Genomic DNA, 20,840 nt, shown 5'->3' with positions numbered 1-20,840 from the left:
TATAGTATTTCATAGTAATAATCAAGGTACTCTATGAACTGCTGCTGGATTTAAAAAATGAGACAGTTGAAGGTGGTTAGGTAAAATGCCTGCTTGGTGCACAAGATACTCTCTTGATCTCGTGTGGAGATGGTTTATTACCATCCTTTAATAAGAACTAAAAAATTGAAAACAGAACAAATGAGAAAAAAAAAACTCTGCCATTTAACAAGACTGAAATCATGCATGATCTGAAAGGTGCAGAAAGAAACACAATTAGGTCTCACTCTGGTTAGGCATTATTTATTTAATTATGTTGTATATCATTGTTTGCAGCGCAAACATACTATGCATTTGAAACTGAGCACTAAACTGGGCTAGCTTTCTGATAGACCGTTTTGTGGATAGTGTGATTTCACAGTCTACTGCCTGTTTTCACCAAAAACACAACATTCTTGTCATATTCTTGTATTTAGAGGAAGAGGAAAAAAAAAAGAAAGATTACTGTAAATATTTTCTTTAATGCACACACTCACACAGTGGTTACAAACTGCCAGTGTTAATCCTGAAATGTCTCACGGATTGATCTACCTGTCCATGTATGTCTGCTGAGCTTTCTCCTTGGTTATGTCTTTGCTCTATTACCTTTTCCCCTCCCCACTTCTATTAGAACCATTTCTGTGCGCCAAAATACAACAGGGGGATGTGTCCCGGTACGCTTACAAATAAAACATAACTGAAAGAAGAGCAATTTTATGATTTGGGTGCATTTTTGTTTATACTGGGCCAAGTCCTGGTAGAGCCGGTCAAAAAATGAAACTCAATTCAACCACAAATACAGGGGAGGATATTCAAAGGGGGATAAAAAGTGAGGAAGGGGTGAGAATGATGTATTTTTCTGCTGAATCAGAATTCACTTTCAGATAACTCATGTGAAAAGCGGTGCTCTGAATAAAATAAATTCTATATTAGTTGCCTGTGTTTATCAGTTTTTTTTAAACTACAAAAACTCTTAAACCACAGCCCTCACTTCAGAGTGGTGGAAGGTTGTAAATAACCAGGTTCCCCCCCACCCCAAATTAAATTGAGGTTCAGGGAAAGAGGCATTTGGAGGTATATATGTGGTTTACTAGCCTATAAACATTTCTTTAAACATGTTGTAACTAAATGACTTTTCTTTAGAGGTTAAGAAATATATTTTAAAAAAAAATCATCCACTGATCTGTCCAGCCACCATGTCAAATGCCTGTGTTCATTTGGAACATTTAGTGTGCCACCTACTGCTCCAGAAAGGCCAGAGATAGTTTATTTCTTGGTGACCTCGGACTAGATTAGATGCCAAATGTACAAAGTTTCTTAATAGCTGGGATTATATCTTCTGACATCATCCTATTTTAGCCAAATCTTTTTAATTTCACCGGCAAATCTGTGAAACAAAACACTTGATGTTCAAAAAAGGATAATACATTTAAAAAGCTGTGATTTTAAACAGTTGTTAATGTTTTAAACAAAAGCACTAGAGGTATTTTTAAAAATAGATCTCTTCCATCAAAATTGATTTGTTTCTGTTGTTATTGACTTGAAATGTCATCAAAGTTTTTAATAAAATGCATTTGTAAAAAAAAAAAACAAAAACCCAAACTGTTATTTTATAGGAAAAGTACGACCAGATTTCATTGTTGGAGAATCAGGAATGAACAAATGAAAAGATTTACAAAGACTGTCTTTTTTTTTTTTCAATCTGCTCCAAACAGAAATGTTGCAGGCAAATACATTTGTATTATATAATGATGACCTATGTATGTAATAAGAACTTAAGCATTTGTTTTGTATTAAAATCCTTACCAAATAAAAAGAAGACAATATTATGTTAATAAAACACCATGAAAACACATGCTTTGCAGAGTTTCCTATTTTATGTAGTAGGAAACTGTGCAAAACAGAAATGCTTTGCTCTCTGGTGAGTGAATCTGTGTACCTGGGAAGGAATAATAAGACTATTCTGAGACACCTTTGTCAATTTAGGAAGAAACAAACAAGCAAACGTCCTCCTGAAGCGAGTGCAAAGGCTTTTCACTCAGCGGTAGTTGGCCTTTCAAAGTTTTCTGGTTCTGAAGAGGAACTACACTCTAAGCAGTTTCTGAAACCAGTCGGTGAGTGGAAATAGTAAAACGCGTGGCTCCGGTACTTTAAAAGAATACTCTCAAGTTGGAGAGAGTGGGAAAAGTGTGCTCCGTTTGTATTTCAGCTTCTCAGGAAATCCAGGCGGTCGTGGAGTAGGAAGGGCAGAAGAAAAATAAGCATGAAATGCACCTGCGACGTTTATGCCATCCATTCATTTTGAACTTCTCTTTGTCCCAGCCCTAGCTCAGGGTCCTGCTCCTTCCATAGGTCTAGGAAATGATGTCCTCAAGACACAGCAACCAACTTCCGAATAGATTTTTGTGTGATGCGTGTTCTGAAATTGCCCTCAACTTCGATTACACACACTCTCGTAAATAAATCGTAGGCACTCGCTGCCATGATCGTATCCATTTTTACGTTGCTCGTGATATGAAGCCTTCTTCGGCCCTGTTACCACGCGTAGCACAAGGCAGGGCGCCCTAGCCCCTACGACTCACCTGGCCAGCCCCCGCCCGCGGCCCTCTGGGCGGTGTCGCCTGGGCCTCTCCCGTCCACCTTGCGTGAAGCATCCTCGCTCCACCTGTGGGGGGAGGCGGGGCGGGGGCGGGGATGAGCTTTCATACGTTGAAAGTCCACGAAGTTGGAATTGTGACTTCGGACTCTGGCTAAAAAAGCAAGTGTTCCGCACTCCACTTGAATTGCCTTGGTGGCCAGCGGGATGATAAAGGTGAGGACCACAATTATTACCTGGTGCGGTGCTGCTTATCGGTGTTCCTGGCGCCGCGGTCGTAGCCCCACGACGGGAGCCACACACAGCTCGCGGGCGGTTTCAAAGGAGACCGCAAGCTTAATTGATTTTTTTTTTTTTAAATAGCAGCCGAATTCTAATTCTCGCGGGGAGCCTCTTTTCCACCTGCGAGATAAGCCTTGTCGCAATAATTACGTTATTTAATATTTGATCAAACCTTCGCGCCGCCGCGGCTGGCGGCGCCGGGCCGGCTCACGCCCTCCGGGGCGGCGGGCAAGCGGCGCTCCCGGAGCCGGGCCGCGAACGTGCGGCGGGGGCGCGCGACCGCCCCGCTCCGGTTGCCTTGCCCTTTGAATAATTCATGGCCTGAGAGTTCTGGAAATTAATGAAATGAATGATAACAAGAAGCTAATTAAAAACTTTCGTAATTGTTGTCAACTTGATGGGAGACAGGCAGCCCTCCCAGTCGCCCTGCCCGAAACGGGAGAGCCTCGCTCGGGGGGTGCTGGGCGCGGGCCGGGCAGGGCCTCGAGAGTGGAGCGGACCAGCGCCCCTCGGACTCGGGGAGTTGCTCCCTCCCCTGCAGCCGCCGCCCGCGGCAGCTCACCTGTCACCCGGGCGGGACTCGGAGTCCCCAGCGGGTGGAAGGGCGGGTGCCGTTTCCAACCAGAGGCTGAGCTGATTGGGTCATAATTTGCAGCCAGGAGGGACCCGCCCTCCCCCGACCCGACTAGGATTCTCCCCCAGCCTCGGAAACACCCGCCCCCCCGGGGCCGTCCGCGCGGGGAATCCCAGCGCCCCGAGCGCGTGAGCCTCGGCCTAGCGCCTCCTGCCCTCCGCCTCCTGCCGGGAGACTCGCGGCCCGAGGGCGTCCAGCCGCCCGAGACCGACCGCAGTTCCTCTCGGACAGCGGGACAGCCACCAGCCGGCGGGCCCCGGCTGGCACCCGGCCCCGCCGCTAACCGCCCCGCGACCGGTCACGGTCCGAGGCCCGGACCCCCCGCGCGCTTGCGCGGCGGGGGCGGGGGCGGGGGCGGGGGCGGGGGTGGCAGGCGGGGCGCCGCCAGCTGGGAGCGCCCGGCGGACGGGGCGCGCACGGAGCGCGCGGGGCCCGCACATGCGCGCTGCGTGCTCCTCGTCCGCTCCGAGAGGGGAGCCGGAGTTCCGCAGCTGGTAATTAGGAGCCCCGGGAGGGCCGCTCCCACCGTGTAAGTGCCTCGGGGGACGTCCTGAGAGGGAAGGGACTAGCAGCTCAGCGAGGTGCAAAATGCTGCCCTCGCTGCAGTTTGCCTAGGTCAAGCAGACGCCTTAAGCACCACGAAACTTTCAAAACTGGTTTACGCTAAAAAGAACAATAATAATAATAAGGGGAAGTAAGATCTCGGTTTTTGTTGTTGTTGTAGTTACGGTGCGCACCACCAAAGCCCTGTCATGGGGGTTTGTATCCCGGTGGGAGGAAGGCGGGCCACGCTGCTGCTGTCCGGGAGAATTCAGTAGAATCCTGGATCGCAAAACGGGGCTTGAAAATCTCAGTCCAAGAGAAGCCGGCCAAGCACAGGTAGTGAGTGCAGAGCCCCGCTCCTGCAGACGCGGGAGTGGAGCAAAAAAAGCGCCCCGATCCATCCCCCAGCCCCAATCCCCAAAGCCCCGGAGGTAGCTGCCCTCCGATTGGGGACGGCGGGAGGATGGCAAAAGGAGACGGGGAACGGGATGCTGAAAGAGGGCTCGGACCGGGAAGTGGCAAAAGGAGGGAGGGAGGAGGAAAAGAGACGGGCCGCCCGCCTCGCTGAGGCAGAAATGAATTACAGACAAAAGTTTGGTAACTCGGACTCGTGGCTTCAGTGCAGCATAATGTACACAAACTTTTGTAGGCATGGATCGGACTGAAAGTGTTGACAGTTTCCAGCCGAGGAAATACACTTACACCAGTCTGTCCCCACCCTCTCCCCCCTCCGCCCCCGCCAAGTGTTGACAATAAACATTTAATGAAGGCAGGGACCTGGCTGTCTCCAGTCAGTGTCAGAATACTTTAAGCAGACCATTAGCACGGCTCCTTCCACTTCAAACGTCGCGCTCCACACTCTTAACATTATATTTAAAAAAAAAAAAAAACAAAACAGAACAAAGTGTGAGACGAATAATATGTTTATATGGATATCTGAAGCGGTCTGCGGTAGTTCTGATACCCCCTGTGTTTATTAACAGAAAGTAACTCATTGTAGATTACTCGCGCTTACAAAATGTTAAATACAGTTAATGCAATATTAATCGCCCTTTGGTGATATAAAATGCAATATTTTCAGACAGCTATCGAGCTTTTCTAGAGGAAGAGCTGATGAAAAGAGTCACAGCTGAATAGTGGAGAGAAAAAGCCCGGTATTTATTGCTTTTGTTTGGCTTTTGGCTACAGAGACAGGAACCTTCTAATGGGGTAAGGACATTTATTTTATCTGCAATCTATTGCTGCGAGAGCAGGGGCGGCAGATGGGGCTGGTGCGATATTCGCAGTGTAATTTAGACCAAATCCTAATAACTAATAATGATTTATGTTAATTTTGATCATTTATGCGACTTTACGAAAGCATTGTCATGAAAGAGAAAGAGAAAGAGAAAGGAAGAAAGAAAAAGAAAGAAAGAAAGAAAGAAAGAAAGAAAGAAAGAAAGAAAGAAAGAAAGAAAGAAAAAGCAGCATGTGAGAAGGGGCTCCGAGGCTGAGATTGGAGCTCTCAACTATCCTGGTTAAAATATGTTTTGAGATAGCAATGGAAATGCAGGCATTTTAAAAAGCAGGTAGGATCTATTTAACTTGGGCAGAGAGTTATCTCCCTGGGGTTTGCATTTCTTCTGAAAATATAGCTAAATGAGAGGAATTGAGACGCCTTTGAGCGAGAGGCTCTTTCATCCCAGTTTTAAAGAAAACAGATATGTTTCGATTGTTTCATTTGCTTATATTCAACTAAAGGGTCCTTTGCGCACTTGCGTGTGTGTGTGTGTGTGTGTGTGTGTGTGTGTGTAGTGGAATCAAGTGTGTGCGAGTAATGAGTGCGCGCCGGGGTCTTCCCTCCAAGTGTAAGCTGAGCCCGGTGTTTGAGATCAGCCTTAGCGCGCGGGTGAGCAAGCAGTTGCACACTGCCGCCACGCCTTATGCAAAAGTTTTAATACTGGCTGCTTTAACAAGTTGCTGTATCTTAATCTTCACTTCCCATCTGATATTTGTTTGCCTAGAATCAACTTTTGAGAAGCTTTGCAGTGGCTACCTCCAGTCTTTCTCCTCCCCCAAGGGATCCCAGAGCTTTTAAACTTAAAAGTGCTTCCCCCTCTCCTCATCCCCCCTGGTAGCGTGGCGCGGGTTCAGAACCCCAGGGGCTGCCAACGGGACGTAGTTCTGCCCAGGAACAGGCGATTTTCGGCTGCCACGCAGTGCACTGCAGAGGGTCGGAGCGATTTTGAAAGGGAGGGTGCGTCTTGCTCGTGGCAATTTACTTTTTCGGTTACCTTTTGCGCGTTTCAACGCCTCAAGGCTATAGTTTGAAAGTAAAACAGCATCAAAGCACCTCCTTATTAGCTCTGTATTTGAGAAATCCGAAGATGAAACTACCTAAAAGGTTTAATAGGGCGGAACAGCATTTATTTGCCAAGCAAACAGCCAGAGTACAGTTCAAAAGGGGTACAGTGGTTTACCAGCAGGAGGCTGGAATAAGAACGTTGGGTAAAGCGAATTTCAAGCTTCAGTTATGCCGTTAGACCGTTAAAGTGAATGAAATAAGCTTCAAGTGAGATGCCTTCTTTGATTTTGAATATCATCTCCATCACTATATATATATATATTATATATATATATATTTCTGTCTCCTGGAGGCGATCCCCACCTTCAGTTATATAGAGTTATTGTCAAGACTTTTGTTTGTGTACTTTCAGATTTTGTAGAGCAAGAATAGTTAGTTACCTTTCTAGGGATTTGATCTGCAAATGTATCTAAAATATGATCACATCTTTTACAGTTAGCATTTTTCATGATTTTCTTCCTCTTTTTCTTATTTCAAAGCTGTAGATGTAAAAATACAGTTCATTTCTTCTACCAGGGAAAAACATGAAGCTACACGAGTCAAAGAAGTTTATTTCTTAAACGTTATGCTTCGTTTTATTTTTGCTTTTGAATCCTCTCCATCAGTAACTACTGTTATTGCATTGTTAGTATTTTCGGTATAAAGAGGACTTTAAACAAAATAAATGTTTAAACAAAATAAATCCAGGCAGGTGACACTGCCTGTTTACTGTTAATACTCAGGAGCTGGTGTGTGTTTGTGAGCTTGAAGCTGTGCCTCCACGTGTATATCCATATACAAACAGATGTAGGCACTATTTGTACTGTTGTTGACTGTAACCGAGTTTCATTTCTAAACTTTATTCTGGTTCTGTCCCAGTGTTTCAGCACTAGACACAATGCTTAAAATTGAAGAGTGGTGCATTATTGAAACTCTTTATCAAACAGCTCTGGGGTGCAGGCTTTCTGAAAACCCCGGCTCTGGATGAGGTCTGACTGTCTGACTGCACATAAGCCCCTAATATGTTAATGGCCGTAGGGGATGCCTAAGGTACTATCTCAAGCTGCTTCGCACACCATATGTCAGGCCGTTAGCCACATGGATCTATTAATCAAAAAGAGCTGGAGAGGGAGGAGAGGGTCTTCGGAAGGGGGAGAATGAGAGCAATGGGGGAGGGGAAGAGGGGAAGAGAAAGCATTTTAAACCCCCATCATTTCTCATCTCTTTTATAACAAATGAATAAAAATAGCTAAAGAAGAGTCAACCAATGCAGATTTCCTTTCTGTCAAGTTAAAGACTGTTCATAAATCTCTACTAGAAGAATTGGGGGAGTATCTGGTTCTATCAAAATAGAAGGAAATTTTACTTGAAGGGTCTTGTTTAGGGTTCCTTTATTGCAAAACTTTTATAGGTACGACCGGATACAAGAAATGTTGTTTTGTTAGGTAGGTTGTTTTGTGGATGAGCTTTATTAAAAGTAGAGGGGGAGGGGCAATGGGGCAAATGTGCATTTAGGGGATGTAAGGAGGGCATGGAGGGAGGCACCTGGAGGATTTGTAATGACTATATAATTTATTAATATATATCTCCATGTACAGTAGCGTCTTCACCACCTTTAGTTTTTCTGATAGTAAATATAAAGTGTTTACATTTTTATCCCTTCCTTTAGGCTAGCTTTATGATAAACTGCAAAGTCTACAGGGTACAAAAAAAAAGTATTGTTTTAAGAGAAGAGGAAATGAGAAAGCATTTAAATCTCCCATCTTTCTCATTTCTGCTTTGTTTAAAAGTATCTCTTGCCCTTGAATGTCGAAAAAAAAATTTTTGGTTAGATAAATAGTTTAGAAAGTTTGCACAACCTTAGAAGTAATTATGTCCTCAACATGGAGAGGGTATAAATGAATAAGTCTGGTATAAATGAATAAAATGGTATAAATGAATAAGGCATTAAGTCTATAAGAAAAAAATTTACATTCTTTCTTGAAATGGTGTATATATTTTATGAGCCATAAACTTAACATCAAAGTACTGATTTTAAAATATCAGAAACAGAGCAATGAAAGGAAAACATATAGGCACTTAAAATTAAAAGTTTTATTCTTTTCATGTGTGATTCTACCTGGGGATACAGAAAATATAAAATCAAATGTCAATTAAGATACTGTTGTTGTTTTAATTGGTAACCAATGTTGATGAACCTTATGAGTACTTAATTTCTGGATTATTAAGTTTCAAAATCTATAATTAATGATAAAATTTAGGAAAGAATATCCTTGAAAATGAGTTTTAATGTCATGATTAGTAGGCATGATTTACAGTATTAATTCATAGGATAATGGAATGACTGAAAAGTTTATTGATCTTAGTTTTTAAATATATATGCAAATGATTGACCACTTATATATATTTGAGAGCACAAATTATACAACTGTATCACAAAACCTCTGTCATTAACATAGATTCACAGTACTCTATTACATTGGACTTACAAAAGAGAGAGGGAGCAGGATGCTCTTATGTATGATAAAAAAAATACATTGAAGAAGATAATTGTGAAATTGTGCTTAGTGATAAACAACAAGTATATAAATGGCATCCTTTACATTATTTATAGACTATAAGTGGAGTATTTTATGTGCTATATATTAGGTTGAATATATTAAATATTCTTTATTTTTACAAAGGCAATTATTTGTGTTTATATAGAAGTAAGGTTCTCAGTTACAAGGAAAGGTTAACATTGGCAGGTGCCAAGAACATTACATTATTTGGTTTAGCTGGAAAATCATCTGTAACTCTTTTAGAAAAAAAAATTTAAAAATGGAGAATTGTATTATGGAGAACTGCAGTGAATGTGTAAATATGAGAGGTTCTGAAGCACTGTATTTCATCTAGAAGATGATGAATACATAAAAACAAGATCATCTTGAATTTCAAGAGTAGCTGGGTAGAGAGAAACACTTATTATCTTTAAATTTTGGTGCATGCCACACTAGCCTTCATTTCTTTCCCTGTAGTTAAAAGGTAGCCCATATATCTGTCGCTTTGGGTTTCCAAAGACTCGTAACTTAATTCCTTCAGGCTATTCATCAGCACAGTAATTAAACTAGCAAATGGATGTAAATAAAGTGAAATTGGTTTCATGACAGATGAGGCGAAGAGGCCTCTGACATGAAACAAGGCAGGACAATAATGATTTCGGCAGCATCAGGCTATGGAAGGAACCCCAGCTGGATTTATTAGGTGCTGCAAGTGATTTGCTGGAAGCGGGCAAGACATGAGCACTCTTTAATTTGACAGGAATTTTGCATCCTAAGGAGCATATTGAAATATAAATCCAGAAACAAGTTCAGGCAAACTGTAAACAGATGCGTTATTGAACTGAAGATACTCCTCAATATTAAAAAAGAAAGAAGCATAGAGAAGTAGTAGAAGGGCTTCAGTTGCACAACTTACTACTTAATGCTGGGGAAATGGCAAATAATTATGAAACATTTCTTTCTACTTATGAATTCTATTGCTATTTTAGAATTAGCAATTTTGTATTTTCGGGTTTATTTATTTGGGAAAACAACTAATACAACAGATGATTTTAAAAACCAGCATGATGAAAACATCTGTAGAAATTATGGGTATATGCATATGTGGGAGGAGAATATGACAAACTGGGATGGCAACTTATTTAACAGAGTACAATTATTACTGCATTTAAATTAAATCTGAGATAAAGATCTGGTACCAGTTTATTGCCTCTAGCAGTCTGTGCCTGGATATTCAGAAAGCAAATTTCTAGTTACAAAGAGAAATTGTGTCAAGCCCTTGATCAAATGAAAGCCTTGGAATTAAATGTGGATTTATCCTTGCAAAATAAGCAGTTCCACAGACCAGGGGGAACCAAGTATAGCTGAAAATTGATGAATATGAGAAAGAGAATGTGGAAGGAACGAGTTCTTGGCTGGCTCAAGAAGGCTTAAATGGAAGTTAAGTCACCAATTCCACTGGAATAAGGAAGTCCCACATAGAATAAATAAAAGACATGTTCACACTAGGAGCAGATTAGCCCCTCTCTCCATGAAAAGATGAGCAATGAACTGTTTTATACTTAAATGTGATCTCAATAATTTAAGTCCCTTTTATGAGGAGCACAAGCCTTCCATGAGTGGTTGCCCTCCCCACAAGATTCACGGAAGATTTTCAGCACCTTGGACAGCACCCCACCAGCGCAGGGATGGGGGACAGCGGGGGCTGCCGCAGTGGGGAGGAGCGTTGATCCCCCCCCCCAAAGGTGAAGTCTAAATTCTCCTGAAAGTCTACGGTGGGTTTAATTATTTAACAGTGGATTCAGATCCGCGAGTGGGATACTAACACAGCCCAAGTCTTCAAATCTTTTAGAAAGCGGTATTTTAAGAGAAAGGGTGCAAAGGCTGGGCAGTAGGTTATCAAAATTCTTAATGAAAATAAGATCTTTAGAAAAAAAAACTCAGTACGCACTGCATGCTCTCTCCCTTTTAATTGTGGGTGACTTTCAGGCCACGAAGGAATTTATAATGAAACTCAATTGGCTTTCTCTCTGAGCCTTTTCTTTGTTGTTGTTGTTTTTAGCAGAAAAATATGGCTAATTATTTTAAAGTTATTTTCCAATCGCAAGGCATAGGCAAGTCCTTTAATTAGAATACAGTCTGGATAGGGGGAGCATATGGAGGAGAATGTCAAGAAGAGGGTGCCAGGGGCAGATCCTCAGAAATCTGTATTCATTTCTGGCTCTTATTTGTTCAGTAATCTCTACCATCATAACTAAATCTTGAAGCACTGATGTAGTTCGAGTTGTTGTTGACTTAACGTCAAAATTCAATCACTGGGGGTTTTGCATCAGCCGGGCTACTTATTTGTCTAATAAATCCGTCATTTTGTAAGAAAAATATTTGAGCAGCCGTACTTGACCTCTTGGTATCCACAAGTCACATTTATTTCTCCCAGTTTACAAATGCAAAATCGAGATGATCATCTAATGCCTGGAGGAACTGTGTTGATTTCTGATTGGATTTTAGATGGAAATGTCTATTTTAAATACCTTGTGATTAAATTGTACGTATAATAGAATCCATGCATTTTAAGCTGATTCCTGCTTGGAAACTTAACAACCTGCACTGCTAGTCACACATACCGATGTCAAAAAACCAAAAACCAAAGACCAAAACCCACCCCAAACCCCACAAAATATGAAACCCACTTTTTCCAAACGAACACCTAACAATTCAGCCTCAATTGTAAGATTTTATTAAAGCCAGAGTCTTTTTTTTATCTTAAAATAGTTATTTTATGGATGGTTACTTTATGGATGGAGCCTCCCTTTCCCCCCAAAAATGTTCTAATTCCTGGAGGATAGGGCTTCATCATCCCAGTCCCAGGGACAACACACACAGGAGAATTAATAGCTGGCATTTCAGTCTCAGGGTCCAATCTGAGTGTTGAGTGTATTGTCAACCTCAAGTCCAAGGAAATCCCTATCCCTGAGTATTCCTTGTTAAGGAAAATAATGTGTTACGTTTGATTGAGTTAATTTTATTCTCCTGTATAGTAATGTGTTTGGAGATGCTTAAAAATATTTCCTCCACCTCTCTCCTACCCCTTCTCCTTCCAGCACCTTTTAGTGCAAAGACCTCTTCACAACTGAAGAATCTTTCCGAAATATTTGACTAAAGCACAACGGTCTATTGAAGAGTTTCTCTGTGCAGTGTTGGGGGAGAATGTGACACCACCAGGATCCCATCTGTCGTACTTGACTAGAAAGAGGCGTCTTCAGAAGTCAGGCTGGAGAAATGACTTTGCCAGTTGGTGATGCATCTAGGCTGAGGCCTTAGAAACCTGGAACAACTGAGCGCTTGCATTTGCCCACGTGGCGTGTCCTTTGGACGCAGTCCCGCCTTCTTGACAGGGAGGCTGCAGTGTAGACTAACTGCACCTTGGCGGAGGGAGGAGCCGAGCCTGGCAACCCAGTCAAGTTTCAGACCCCCTTTGCTTTTACTGTCTTGCGGGAGGGCGTGTGTGTGTGTGTGTGTGTGTGTGTGTGTGTGTGTGTGTATGTGGAGGGAGTGCTGTAGAGAAAGTCTTGCTCAGGCTTGTTTTCCTCTGAAGCCATCGCGATGATAAGAGGGGTGCTCTTCTCGAATGTCCCTCAAACTCGATCCCAACGCGGGGCCCTGGAGCCGCCTGCACGCGGGGCCGGGCTGGCGGGCGGCTTGCTGCGCTCCGGGGATGCAATGGTCCTGCTCAGACCCCCGTCGGAGAGGAGCTTGAGCTCGGCGCGGGGACGACAGTCCGGGGTGTGCTCCTGCACCTGTCCGGTTCGCCCCGAGAGCTGGAGGGGTCGCTAGTGAGCAGGCAAGCTTCGAGCACGGCTCCGAGGGCAGGGCTGCAGCGACTGCAGGCCTCAGGTTGCCTGCCGTGAGCGTGCACTCTCGAAGCTTAGTAGGCACCTGCTACTGACCAGTCTTGGAGAGAGACTGCTGGCGTCCGGGGAACTCGGCCCGTGATATTTGTTTCTGAGCCTTTCTCATAAACATTTCACTTCCATTTCCAAGCCCCCCTCACCGGCCCCTCCCATCTGGTTAGTTCGTTCCCCTCTCATAGGATCTTAAGGCATTTAATACACTCAGAGGAGGACACTAAATAAAAAACCCCTTTAACTCTAGGTCCGCCCTTCCGCGTGAAAGCAACCATCCACAAGACCCTGCTCCCAGTTCAAGGCTTCTAGAAAGTGAAAGGACCAGATTATGTCTCTCTTTGCTCTATGCCAAATCCAGGTCTGGCTGGATTTACAGCTTAAGTTTTAGGAGGTGAAGGAATACATTATTAATACATGACAAAAACAGATCCGATGAATTGGCAAATTTGCCCAGTATTTGTTCCTGTTACAAAAACATATTGCTGGGGTTTTTGGAGTCCTTAGTCCATCCTGCTTTTTTGTTACTCTTCTTGTTCCATCTTCCCCTTCAGTTCTTGAGAGAAACAGGAGGAGGAGGTGTTACTGTCTGTCTACTAGGACATCTGTCTACTGGGGCTTTGCCTTCAGATGTGGAGATTTCTGAGGGAATTCTAGTACTTGAGTGTGGTTAATATGAGGAGACAAGAGAACCCTGTGTTTGGTTATGGAGTCAAGTTTGCTTGGGCCTCCTCTTGGCTTCCAGATTCTTCTCCACCTTCCTTCCCCCCCCCACCCCCCACCCCCGCTGCATAATATTGAGGAAAGAACTTACGCATTTCCATTCATTTCCTGGAGTCAGTCACTCAATCAGAAGCTGGTATGATATGCAAAGACTGTACTAGCTAGCTAGGAAGGCTGGTGGTGGGCTGGATAGTTAGAGGATGGAGGAGGAAAGGTGTTTCAGAGAGAGAGGTATGTTTTTTAAATCTAGATGACCCTAAAGTTACAAATGCATTAGACATCATTTCTTGGAGAAACCCTATTTAAATACTCAGAACTTCTACTTAGAGAGTTTTGAAGTTAGCTTTCATAAAGTACTGACAAGTTTGCGAACTTTTCATAACAAAACTGGAGTAAAAAAGGAGGAAATGCCCTGGCATTTGAAAGTATTAATGTTAACTTGAGGAAATAGATGTACTGCACTGCAGTTATTAACAACTTATAAAATCTTAAATCAATACAAATTAATTTAATTATGATTTGTAATTGCATTATGCATGATCAATTTGAAACACTACATTAAAGATAATTAGAGCTGGGCGCCATCACTCGTCACTCCCCTAATAGCTTAATGAAAAGGAATGTCTTGTACAACCTTTGGGTTAAACCTGTAAATTAGGATAAATGCTTGTTTTCCAATAAAAATGTGGTAAAATAATTGTACATTTAATAGACATTTTTACGACTCAGTTGTGAATATATAATGGATTTTTTTGGGGAATTGTATTATTATTTTTTTTCCATGGACCTACTTAAGTATTTATTAGGGTTGATTGAGCTGTCAGTGTTTTTTCAGGATCAGACCTCGAGGATTTGAATGAAGACTAACTTTTATGTAAAAATATCATGCTGTCCTCGAAGCTTGTGCCAAGAGGTCACTGCAGATGGAGGTCCTAACTTAGCATAATGGGTTTAACATTTCCATGACATCATCAGGGAATCTGAAAGGAGTCTAAGGATAATCAGAGTGGTCATTCAGAAGAACAGTAAATATTTTATGAGGATATATAGAAGACAGGAAAGATGGTCAGAAAGGTGATTCTAAGCTCCTTAGAGTTCTGTGAAAGAAGCTTCTCAGTTACTTGTCGTTAAAAGAGCCACTGCATATCCTTATATCAGTGAGACACATTCCAGACACTCAGAATAGGACCCAGAGTAGGTATTAGTTGGTACGTGATAACTTTTGTTTCCCAAACTCTTCATATTTTGTCAGGCCACCTGTATTTATACTTTATATGCTGGCAGGCAGGAATACACAATTCTTATTCTTGAGACTATTTTGGTTTGTTGATTTCCCAATATCATCTAGTACTGCAAGGTAGTTTAACATGATTAATTGAAATTACCAGAAGCAAGCTAGAAGTGCTTATGAATTAGATGATTCAGTAAGCTCTATTAATTATTTGTTTTATTTTCTACCCTTTATTAAATAATATTTGGATCCCATAATACTACAGGTGTCTTGATGAGATTCACTTTTATCCACTATCAAATTTCCACCTCCAACCTCAGGCATGCTTTGAAACATACTGGTTATCCCCTGAGTTTCAAAACTTCGTATTATGCTACTTTGCTTTTACGAAAGACCCGTATTAGTACTTATTTTGCTAACCAGAAGAAACTTGAAGATTTTCGATTTTTGAAAAGGTGAGAAGCAAAAATAGCATTCGGTGTTTTGCAGTGTGCCCTTATATAGGCAGCATACCCTCCCCAAGCAGTGAGAATTGCACCCCCAAGCTCCTTCCCCAGAAACCATACCTAGCATCTCAGCATCAAGCTGCCATAGGCTTTGAGCTGTGTCTGTGAGCAGCTGTGCTTTATCTCAATTTATTGTGTGTGTCCATTAGCAAGATGTGTCCTAAGGTATCAGAAAAGTCTAAAGAGGTAGTTTTTTGGGTCTGGGGACTCTCAAAAAATTTTCCATTTGGATTAATGGCAATTGCATCTTTGCCTTACACCATTTTGGCTCATGAAAGCTGTCATAGGAATGCCCTGCTTTTGAATGGGGGGAACGTGCGTGCGCGCGCGCGCGCGTGTGTGTATGTGTGTACTGAGAGAGAAAGAGCGAGGGTGGGAGGGAAAAAACAATCCATGAAACTGCACAATTTATAGTTTCAAACATTTTTCTCTAAATTGTGATCATTTTTATTTCCAGCCAGATTTCACATGAATAAATCTATTTTGTTATTTGAAAAAGTAGACACATTTTTTCCAGAACATATTTAAGTACACTTGCTCGGGTTTATTGGTTTTTGTTTTTATCTCAGTATTAATTAAATAATTAAATTTAACAGGATTAAATGCCTGTTATTAACCATTAAATTGGTATTTTAGGCTCATTTTTAGACACATCAACTAGAATGAGCACTGAGTCTTTCTAAATTTATTTGTTTACTGTTACAAAAAAACATTTTGAGGGGCACCTGGGTAGCTCAGTTGGTTAAGCGTCTGTGTTTGGCTCAGGTCATTATCCCTGGGTCTTGGGATCACCCAGCATCAGGCTCTCTGCTTGGCAGGATCCTGCTTCTCCCTCTCCCTCTGCTGCTCTGCCTGCTTGTGCGTGCGCGCTCTCTCTCTCTGTCAAATAAGTAAATAACATCTTAAAAAAAAAAACACCCTTGTGAAGATAAAAACTTTTCTCATTCTCTGCAGAGGATACAAAATGCATTAAATGTTGGGAAGGGCAGATAGAATATTTTAAACTCTAAAATTTAATCTTCTCTCTCCCTATTTTGACCTTCCAACATCTTACCCCTAGTTAGAAGCCCAGATGTTGTCATTTCATGAAACCTTCCATAATCTTCCAGCAAGGAAATTGGCTTGTGAGTTCTTAGGCATGTTTCTACTCTCTTTATGAACTTACCTCACGGGACGCCTGGGTGGCTCAGTAGTTGAGCATCTGCCTTTGGCTCAGGGTGTGATCGGGGCTCAAGTCCCACATCGCTTCTCCCTCTGTCTATGTCTCCGCCTCTGCCTATGTGTCTCTCACGAATAAATAAATAAAATCTTTTTTTAGAAAAAGAATTTATCTCCTATTGTTATGAACACATTTGTGCTTCTGTTTTTCTACCAGAGTAAAGGCTTCTCAAGAGAAGAGAGTCTTATCTTTCTTATCTTTGTATTTTCCCCGAGTGTTTAACACAGTATTACAATAGTGGATAATAAAACCTCATGAATACATAAATTAAGGAATGCACAAAGTTCTTTCTCCTGATCATCATGAAATACATGTGAAAGTGTGAATAATCTATGCATGTGTAAATAATGCAGTCTCTTGTGCTTCTTTCATATGCAGTTAATCTGTTAACAGCACAGGGTTTAGAGATACCAGCCCCCTGCTCAGTCAAAAATCTGCTTATCTTTTGACACATGAAACTGAACTACTAATAGCCAACTGTTGACCAGAAGCCTTACTGAGGGACACCTGGGTGGCTCATCAGTTGAGCATCTGCCTTTGGCTCAGGGCATGATCCTTGGATTCCAGGATCGAGTCCCACATCGGGCTTCCTGCATGGATGGAGCCTGCTTCTCCCTCTGCCTATGTCTCTGCTTCTCTCTGTGTGTCTCTCATGAATAAATAAATAAAATCTTAAAAAAAAAGAAGCCTTACTGATAACATAAACAGTTTATTAACACATTTTTGTGTTATACATATCATATACTGTATTATTACAATAAAGTAAGCTAGAGAAAAGAAAATGTTATTAAGAAAATCATAAGGAAGAGAAAATACATTTATAGGCCTGTACTGAATTTACTGAAAAAAATCTGCATATAAGTGGATCTTGTGTTGTTCAAGAGTCAAATGAGGTTACATTTTAAGCTGGTGACTTCACATGTGGATGAACAAATGGCAACACTGACCTTTTCAAGCTGGAGTTTTTCTCATCTTTATATTTTACCTTAAAATTATGTTGTATTGGTTAGAATCTAGTTCCGCAAAAACTCACTGTAGTTTTGTTTTAAAGCATTTAAAAGAACTTACTACTTTAAATATTGTAATTGTCTTCATATAATTTGTGGAAACAAAATTTGTGCAACTGCCTCAGGTCATTGCATGGTTATGAGCTATCCTCATGACAAAAAGCCCTAACCCTCTTGCCTTAACCTCCAACATACTCTATTATTGGTCCTATCGTCTGGCAGATCTTGCCTTAAAAATCTAGCATTAGATGTCCCCAGATATTAACTTGGTTTATCCTTTCCTTTTCCTTTGCACATTCACTGAATATTGCCATGCAATGATTTTTGCAAGTGGATCAGTCCAAAGTCAAATAAATCATTTCTTGATGCAAAGTTTAAAGCAGCAGTTAGTAAGTTTTGACTCTTGGCAAGAGGGCTCAGCAAATTTTACTTTCTGACACATTTCATAACACTTCAGAGCAGGTACAGAAATTACAAATAACTCAACCACCACACCCCTGTTGGTGCCAGGCTCTGCTCTAAGTCTCTGAGGAAGCTTTTGATTACAATGGCAATTTTTAATGATTGATATTGCAAGTTGATCAATGCATCAATTATTACCCTGTTATTTTATGGGACTCTGATGCTTATTGGTTTCCAATAGGGAAGAAATTATTAAAGAGGAAGATGCAAAAAGTGGGTTTTAGTAATAAAACCTAAGTGAGGTTGACCGTTTCTGTTTTTAAATATAAAATCCATAGTGCATTTTAAAGCACTAGGGAAATTTTATTTGCAATGACTGTTTTAACTCTAGTTCCTGAATGGAAGGAATGTCTCTCATGTTCAGGTTTTTCTTTGTCTGCAAGAGACAAGAAAACACAACATGTCTAGGTACAATCCTTCTCACATTGAACAGACCCCAAAAGGGACAATGTATCCATTCAGGGACCTGCACATTACATTTTATGAATTGAAGTCACAGCAGCCAAATATTTTGTCAATCACAATCCATCTTTTCTGCACGTTTCGAGCTGTTTTCCAAACAAAGAGAAGGCCAAAACTCCACACTTACACATTTCTACATTAAATGTAGAAACATTAAAAAAATTAGATTAGGAAATAGATGAATATAATGACCTTACTCTCAATCATATGCTGCCAGCTAAGTGTTTGAGGCTGAAAAATTGCACTAATGAAGCTATTTGAAGGCTTTTGTGGACAACTGCTTCCTCTTTGAAGATTAAATGAATGATGTTGATGTGATTAATCTTAGTACAGGGAGTGATGCAGCAGCTAGAAAATACCTTGGTGATTTTCATAATTAAACTGAATCAACATTTCAAAGAAATGCCAGTGTTATCACTTGTATATTAGAATTACATTCATTAGACAGAAGAAACAAATAATTTGAGCAAACAAGATTTTCCTTTTGGTGTACTGAGACTTCTGTCATGTCTCAGAGTATCTTCCTATAAATCATCATTGCTGTTTAATTTTGTCCTCGCCTTTTCAGCTGTTTTTGTATCTCGATGTGCACGCGTAGGGCTGGTAATGAGTCAAAGCGCCTTGCTTCTCCATTACTTATTTTTCAAACCTTTGCACTTTATCTTTTCTTAACTCCCCTTCCAAGGTAGCTATCACCAGGAGGAGCTTTGGGAGATAATATTTAAGAAACCCAATTTCTAATAAAACGAGACTTCTTGGAATTGCTTTGGTTATACCTTGCAAAGAATTGAGGAAATCAGAGCTCTGGCATTTCCATCCATCTTCGATGTATTTAGATCTTGCAGTGCAGTATTATCTTGATCCATTTACTACTTTCCTCTCTCTCTCTCTCTCTCTCTCTCTTTTTCCCCCATAGGAAAGTAATTCCAGCTTTTTTTTTTCAGTGCTTTGTGGATAATTTAAATGAGAAAATCAGCACCATCCCCAATCAATTAAACTATGGGAAATTGCCTTGGTAGAGCAACTAGACACACTTCTACTGACTACTTGGTGCAAGTACAAGTTAAGTTCAAGGGGTTAAAGATAACTGCATCAATAGAAACACACTGTGTTACTTGTTCTATCATCACTTTAAATTATTTTAAAGGTTTCTGGGTGACTCTTGGTAACCCTGGTATTTGCAGCACCCTTCCCATTGTTGCACGATCTTTCCTTTCCTGATTGTTTAATAGAAATAAGAAATGTTTCCTTTAATGTACTGGACAAAGGATCCCATCTTTCTTTTCAGATACCCCAATTTGAGTTCACCCTACAATCTTAAATTGGAATGATTTTGGTACCTGTTATTGAGTCACCGGGGATTGAGAATACTCAGCCCCAAACTTGTTTTTCCTTCAACTTTGTAATGCAGAAAATGCTGGGATGATCAGGTACCCAACAGTTCTAGAACAAAGCTTCTAAAACAAACAATGTGCCACAATTGATCTAAGATGCTGGTACACATTCCCTGCTAGAAGAACTCCACTAAAACATGACCCGATGGGCTGTAATCCGTTGGCATTCTTCATGTAATTGTCTGCGTGTGTGTGCTTGGGAAGCCAGACAGGCACCCCATGCCTGGAAGTTGCCAGTTAACCATGACAGCAGATGAAAAACGAGACCAGCTCACCACATTTGGGACTGTAGGATATTCAGTTGAAACAGACTCTTCAGCACTCTCAGGCTACCCAAATCAAACCTGAGTAATTACTGAACCAAAAGCACAATTTTTCCTAAGACACTGCCTCCCAAGCTTGTCAGCAGTAATCACAATGGACAAGAGTAAGTGGAGACTAGAGATTCTGGGGTGTGAAGAGCCCTATTAGGAGAGAGGGGCCCAGAAAGCTTTCCTTTGCAGGATATTTGCCACGAGGCAGAAGGGGAAACCCAGAGAGCATGGCTGGAGGAAGAGGAAGGGAAGCCGGAGCAGCACATTTGCTTGCAGAGCAGACAGTCTAGAGCAGGACCAGCAGGAAGGAACAATGAGGGAAGCTGGAAGGGAGCCATCACTTTGGACACACATGCAGGGGGTGAATGATAACAGTGGCAGGTGCAGTAAACCCTCCTAAACCAGGGGGAAATGAGCAAGGACTGAGAAAGGGACAGAGAAGGGTAAGTGAAAATAGCAGAAACTGTACAGCAAGCAGAGCTGCCTCATGACTAGCTGGAAACATGTGCATCCTTGAGAGGAAGCTCTTCCGGAGAACTCACAAATATAATTCACCAGACTTTGTCTGCTGTCCAGTTCCAGAGAGCTGAGGGCGGAAAGAGGTTAATTGCTCAATAAATCATTCTTATCAAGCACACTTTCTCTTTTCTGGAAGACCGTAGGAAGTTGGAAGGATTGGGAGGT

Source organism: Nyctereutes procyonoides, unplaced genomic scaffold, assembly GCF_905146905.1.
Source record: "Nyctereutes procyonoides isolate TBG_1078 unplaced genomic scaffold, NYPRO_anot_genome, whole genome shotgun sequence".
Lineage (NCBI taxonomy): Eukaryota > Metazoa > Chordata > Mammalia > Carnivora > Canidae > Nyctereutes > Nyctereutes procyonoides.
Note: the sequence above shows the minus strand (reverse complement) of the source record.